This window comes from Somniosus microcephalus, chromosome 4 (assembly GCF_052327205.1).
Source record: "Somniosus microcephalus isolate GS21.2 chromosome 4, FLI_Smic_1.0, whole genome shotgun sequence".
Taxonomy (NCBI): Eukaryota; Metazoa; Chordata; class Chondrichthyes; order Squaliformes; family Somniosidae; genus Somniosus; species Somniosus microcephalus.
The window spans coordinates 239,159,774-239,167,121 of record NC_140990.1 but is presented as its reverse complement, the minus strand read 5'-3'; positions in this window follow the sequence as shown (position 1 = coordinate 239,167,121).

Sequence of the window (7,348 nt, the reverse complement as noted above, 5' to 3'; positions counted from 1 at the left end):
CACTCCCAATTTCCAAGCTTACACCTAAAAGATGGTGTCTAAGCTGGCAGAAACATTGGGACCTAATTTGCTGTAGCAGGGCATCTAACAGCATCTGTTGTTAGTTAGCCTTGCCCTGGCATGTTTGGGTTTTTTAATTTTTGACTTGGCAAGTTGCTGAAAGTGTGAGCTGACAATGTTGCAGTGAGGGAAACTGGGCGTCTGGGACCTGAGTGAACAACTGTGTATCTCCGTAACCAATCAGATTAAAGCATTGTGAAATTAGCAGCGCAAGGACTAAAAAGGAAGTGTAAATTAGGCGGGTGAATTCAATGTGAAATCAAGTACAGAAAGATAAATAAAGAAACAACAACAACTTATATTTATATAGCGCCTTTAACGTAGTAAAACTTCCCAAGACGCTTCACAGGAGTGTTATAAGACATAAAATTGACACCGAGCCACATAAGAAATTAGGGCAGATGACCAAAAGCTTGGTCAAAGAGGTAGGTTTTAAGGAGCATCTTAAAGGAGAAAAGAGAGGTCGCGAGATTGAGAGGTTTAGGGAGGGAATTCCAGAGCTTAGGGCCTAGGCAGCTGAAGGCACAGCCACCAATGGTTGAGCGATTATAATCAGGGATGCTCAAGACGGCAGAATTAGAGGAACTCAAATATCTCGGGGTGGGGGGGGGGGGGTTGTGGGGCTGAAGGAGATTGTAGAGATAGGGAGGGGCGAGGCCATGGAAGGATTTGAAAACAAGAATGAGAATTTTGAAATTGAGACGTTGCTGAACCAGTAGCCAATGTAGGTCAGCGAGCACAGGGGTGATGGGTGAACAGGACTTGGTGCGAGTTTGGACATGGGCAGCCGAGTTTTGGAGGGTAGAATGTGTGAGGCCAGCCAGGAGTACGTTGGAATAGTCAAGTCTAGAGGTAACAAAGGCATGGATGAGGGTTTCAGCAGTAGATGAGCTGAGGCAGGCCAGAGATGGGCAATGTTACGGAGGTGGAAAGAGACGGACTTAGTTATGCCACGGATATGTGTTCGGAAGCTCATTTCAGGGTCAAATATGGCACCAAGGTTGTGAACTGTCTGGTTCAGCTTCAGACTGATGTTAGGGAGAGGGATGGATTTGGTGGCTAGGGAACGGAGTTTGTGGCGGGGCCTGAAGACAATGGGCTCAATTTTAACTCAGCCGTCAGGCGGGCTTTCAGGCGTGTGGGGGGTTAAAATCGCAAAACCTGGGGGTCGGGACCCCCCCACCTGGTTCCCGATACCTAGCCATTTTAACCCAAGCGTGAGTGATGGTCCCGAATCAGTCCCACCTGCAACAGGCGGGACTGGTCTTTAGGGCCCTTAAACAGCACTGATTGGCCTTTATAATCCAATTTTAACAGGCCCTTGCCTGTTTAACCCTTTTCTCACGTAAAACACGCCTGGTGGGGATCATGCCTGTGAAACCTGGCGTGAGCACTATTGGCTTGCTGACTATCAGCTGCAGGTCAACCATTAAAGAGGAGATTTGATCAGTCATCATTTGCAGGTGGCAGGACTTTGTTGTCTCAAGCCTGGGGCAACTTTTACCAGGCTTAACCACACCTGTGGAAGGTTGGAGCCTCACACACTTCTCCAGTGTGACTTCTTGCGAAACCCCTCTCGCCACCCTCACTCAGCGCTTCCTCAACTGAGGCATCGACCAGAAGCATGGGAGGCCTTTTTTTCCTTCCCTTCTTGGCATGAGAGGACCTCCAGCGCCAGGCACAGCAGCAGCAGAACCAGGAATAACAGCAGCACCAGCAGCAGCAGCAGGAGCAGGAGCGACAGGCTGCTGCTCACCCACCTGAGGCAGCACAGGCCAGAAGGGGCCAGCGCATGGAAGCCCGTCGGCGCAGGAGATACCCCCCCAAACAGGGTCTACAGACACGGGGTCAGCTACCTCAACATGGCTGAGCAACAGTGCCAAAGGCGGCTCCGACTTTCGCGACAGGTAGCGACTGACATCTGCGCAATGATACAGCAAGACCTGCTGCCCAGAGGGCCAGGTGGACACTCCTTACCAGTGGCCATCAAAGTCACCACCGCACTCAAATTTTTTGCCTCAGGCTCATTCCAGGGATCAGCAGCAGACATCAGCGGCATCTCCCAGTCGGCCGCACACACTTGCATCACGCAGGTAACCGATGCCCTCATTGCCCTCGCGCACAATCACATCCATTTCACCAGGGATCGCGCAAATGTGACGGCGTGAGCGGTTGGATTAGCTCATCTGGCAGATTTTCCAAGGGTGCAGGACGTCATTGACTGCACACATGTGGCCCTTAGGGCACCCCATCGCAATCCAGGTACTTTTGTCAACCGCAAGGGCTTCCACTCCCTTAACGTTCAGCTGGTGTGTGACCACAAAAAGGAGATTTTGCATGTTTCTGCCAAGTACCCTGGCAGTTGCCATGACTCCTTCATACTGCGCCAGTCTAGTGTGCCTCCGATATTCAGTGTGCCAGACCAACTTCACGGATGGCTGCTTGGAGACAAGGGCTATCCCCTGAGGACTTGTCTAATGATGCCGTTGAGGAGGCCAGCCAACGAAGCTGAGGAGCGCTACAACTCCAGCCACATTTCCACTAGATCCGTAATCGAGCAAACCATCGGCTTGCTGAAGATGTGCTTCAGGTGCCTGGATAGATCAAGTGGAGCCCTACAGTACTCAGCAGCCAGGGTTTCCAGAATCGTCGTGGTTTGCTGTGCACTCCACAACATGGCACAGCGTCGTGGCTTGCAGATTCCTGAGGACCAAGTGGCTCCTCACATACCCTCCTCAGATGATGATGAGGAGGAGGAGGGCGAGAATGAGCATCCTGCAGAGGCCCATCAACCAGCGGCAGCATTACGCGAGAACGTTGATGCCCGTGATGCAAGGAACGCACTCATCCTGGCCAGATTTGCTTAGCCTAGTAAATCAAACTTTTTGCCTCGCAGCTTCTTACCTGAGCATCGACAATGGCCAAACCCTGCGGATTCCGAGCTATTTGACCAGCATACTGACAACTGCAAGTAATCTAAGCCCTCAATGTGAAAGCCCCATTCGCGAAATGACACACGCCAGAACTGCAGCAGTTGCCATCAGAATTTTTATGCAAAACAAACAACTGATGGCATTTTTACAAAATACACAACATTTCACCCAAGTGACTATCTTTGTGACTATTTGTGCTTTATTTTCCTCTTACGCGCGCTCCTATGTAGTGGTTCCCCTGTGGCTTCAGCAGATGTGGAGGCCCCTTGCTCACTTTCCTGCTGCTCCTGTCTCGACACCTTTGGCAGGCGTCCTCTGGGATGGCGAGCCTGTGAGGGCTCGTCAGCAGTCTGTTGCTCCTGCGGCTGTGCAGGAGTTGAGACGTCTATTTCAGTTGGGTGTGGACTCCGGCGGGGCTCTGACCGAGGGCTCTGCAGTGGCATAGAAACATAGAAACATAGAAACATAGAAGATAGGAGCAGGAGTAGGCCATTCAGCCCTTCGAGCCTGCTCCGCCATTCAATGTGATCATGGCTGATCATCCAAATTCAGTACCCTGTCCCTGCCTTTTCCCCATATCCCTTGATCCCTTTAGCCTCAAGAAATATATCCAACTCTTTCTTGAATATATTTAATGAGCTAGCCTCCACCGCCCTCTGTGACAGAGAATTCCACAGGTTCACCACTCCCTGGGTGAAGAAATTCCTCCTCATTTCAGTCCTAAATGGCTTACCCCTTATCCTTAGACTATGACCCCTGGTTCTGGACTCCCCGGCAATCAGAAACATCCTTCCTGCATCTAGTCTGTCCAGACCTGACAGAATTTTATAGGTTTCGATGAGATCCCCTCTCAATCTTCTAAACTCCAGTGAGTATAAGCCCAATCGACACAATCTCTCCTCATACGTCATTCCTGCCATTCCAGGTATCAGCCTGGTGAATCATCGCTGCACTCCCTCCATGGCAAGAACGTCCTTCCTCAGGTAAGGTGACCAAAACTGCACACAATACTCAAGGTGCGGTCTCACCAAGGCCCTGTACAACTGTAGCAAGACATCCTTGTTCCTGTACTCGAACCCTCTTGCTACGAAGGCCAACATACCATTTGCCTTCTTAACCGCCTGCTGCATCTGCATGCTTACCTTCAGCGACTGGTGCACAAGGACACCCAGGTCTCTTTGCACTTCCCCTTCTCCCAATCTATTGCCATTCAAATAATAATCTGCCTTCCTGTTTTTGCCACCAAAGTGGATAACCTCACATTTATCCACATTATAATGAATTTGCCATGTTTCTGCCCAATCACCCAACCTGTCCAAATCGTACTGGAGTTTCCCGACATCCTCGTCGCAGCTTACCCTCCCGCCCAGCTTTGTGTCGTCTGCAAATTTGGAGATATTACATCCAATTCCCTCGTCCAGATCATTAATATATATTGTGAACAGCTGGGGTCCTGGGACCGATCCTTGCGGTACCCCACTAGTCACTGCCTGCCACTCGGAAAACGACCCGTTTATTCCAACTCTTTGCTTTCTGTCCGCCAACCAGTTCTCTATCCAAGTCAATACCTTGCCCCCAATCCCATGTGCCTTAATTTTGCACGCTAATCTCTTATGCGGGACCTTATCGAAAGCCTTCTGAAAGTCCAAATACACCACATCCACTGGTTCTCCCTTATCTATTTTACCAGTTACATCCTCAAAAAATTCCAGTAGATTAGCCAAGCATGATTTACCTTTTGTAAATCCATGTTGACTTTGTCCGATCCTGTCACTGCTTTCCAAGTGCTCTGCTATTACATCTTTTATCATGGACTCTAGCATTTTCCCCACTACCGATGTCAGGCTTACCGGTCTATAATTGCCTGCTTTTTCTCTACCACCTTTTTTGAATAGTGGGGTAACATTAGCTACCCTCCAATCCATGGGAAGTGTGAGCACTTGGAGAGGAGCCCCCACTTCCTTGAGGTCTACCACCAACCTCCCTCTCATGGGTCAGGTCCCCCTCAGTGCCTGCAAGTGGCTTGAGAGCACCTTGCTGCACATCAGGGGGGCCATGGGGACCCGTATCTGTAATGGCAGTCCTACTCAGAGGGACTTCCATGAAGGTCTGGTTTGTCTGTTCAATAGATGCCCATCACTCCTCAAGAGATGTCATTCTATTCTGAACACTCACCATGTTTTCCATACCCTGGCGACTAACCTCCTCCATGGCCATAGCCCTCCTCTCCTCTACCGTAGCCATCCTCTCCTCTACGGTAGCCAGCCTTACCATGGAGGCAGCAATCATTTCCACGTAGGTAGCCATCCTTTACGTGTTGATGCGTTCATGCGCCACTGACTCCACAAAGGCTCTGCTCATGTTCACAATGGACTCCTCCATTCGCTCCACACTCGCAGCGACCCTGGAGACAAAATCTGCCAGAGACTCCTGCATCTGTGCATGGAGTTCCATCACCTCTGATCTTACGGATGGACCCAGAGGCAGAGGGTCGACATGCAGCTGAGCCGAGCTGGCAGAGTCCTGCGCCCTCCAACGAGGACTCTCCACTGCTGTCCCTGTCTCCACAATCTGCTGATGCTCACTTGTGAGCTGTGATACACCAGGTGACAACTCTACTCTATGTCCCGAAGGTCCCACCAAGGTGTGACTGTCTGTGCTGGTGCTGGGTGCGCTTATTTCTGCTGACGCTGCGCCCTCAGAGATTGCAGATTCCTCTGAGGAGTCTGGCATCTCAGGCTCTTCCTCCTGCACACTGGGGACGGGGGCTCTCGATAGTCCTGTGGGGGAGTCAAGGAAAAAGTTAAGAGATGTGATGCCAAGGTTACATGCACATTGCATTTTGCAGATGATCATAAGTCCATATGATGTAGCTTCAGAATCATTATCAGCGACTCATGCAATGCCAATGAGAGAGATGGAAAACTATTCTGCCACCAGCTTGCGGGAATGCACCTGTCTGTCCTTCCCCAAATTCCGCATCTCTGTCAGCCCCGACAATCTCCAGGACGCCTTCCTCCCAGAGGGTGAGCTGGGCTAATGAGGGCGGCCCTCCTCCTGTCCTGGCTCGCTCTCTCCTGTTGTGAGCTCTCCTTTCCTGCAATGAGAGAGACAAGTGGAGGTTGAGTGAGAATGAAGGAGTGAGTGCAGAGATTGCATAGCATAGATACTTAGAAGGAGACAAAGATGGAGTGAGGTTGCAAGACCAAGGGCCCTCCCTGTGTGTTGTCAGTTGTGTTTAAAAGCATCAGAGTGAGAGGGAGTGTGAGGGCTGCATGGTGGAATAGTTATGTGAATATGAGCATAGAGAGAGAGGGAATGGGTAAGGGTGCATGGATGTGAGTGTCTAGTGGGATGTGGAGGAAGAGATTGCTAAAGCTGAGTGCTGGTGAGGAAAGGCAATGGGGATCAGCTTGAGGGTGATGGAAACTTCATACAGTATTTACTTTTCCAGTGCGATGAAGGTAATGGAATCTTTTCCTGCACTGCATCCAGGTGCGCCGTGTGAGCCCCAAGGAGTTGACTTCACCAGCCACCTGTAGCCACACAGCCTTGGTCTGACTGGGAGGTCTCTTCCTCCCTGAAGAAGGGAACAGGACCTCCCTGTGGGCCCTAGCACTATCCAGCAATGCCTGGAGTGAAGCCTCATCAAATTTTGGGGCAGCTCTTGCCTCCCGCTGGACGTTGCTCCTGCAGGCTCCTGTGCCATCTTAATGGTAAAGTTTGGAAGCCTGCAGAAGAAGCAAGGCTTGCTGTGGACCTTAAAAGCAGCAGCAATGATGACGTCATATTCTGCGACTTTCCGACTGGAAATACTCAATTGCCAAGGCTTCCCACACGTTGGAAATCAATTGGCCAATTGAGTTAAAATTGCATCAATCTCACAGATCCATTTAGATTCGTGTTGGAAACACTAAATTCGGGGAACCCGACAATTCCCCGCACCTGAGTTAAAATTGACCCCAATGGCTTTGGTCTTCCCAATATTTAATTGGAGAAAATTTCTGCTCATCCAGTACTGGATGTCGGACAAGCACTCTAATAATTTAGAGACCGTGGAGGGGTCGAGAGGGTGACAAGGTTAGATCCTTGGGAGACCCCAGAGGTAACGATGTGGGAGCGGGAAGAGAAGCCATTGCAGGTGATTCTCTCGTTACGATTAGATAGATAAGAATGGAACCAGGCGAGTGCAGTCCCACCCAGCTGGACAATGGTGGAGAGGCGTTGGAGAAGGATGGAGTGGTCAACCAGGTGAAAGGCTGCAGACAAGTCAAGAAGGATAAGGAGGGAGAGCTTACCTTTGTCACAGTCACAAAGGATGTCATTTGTGACTTTGATGAGTGCCGTTTCGGTAT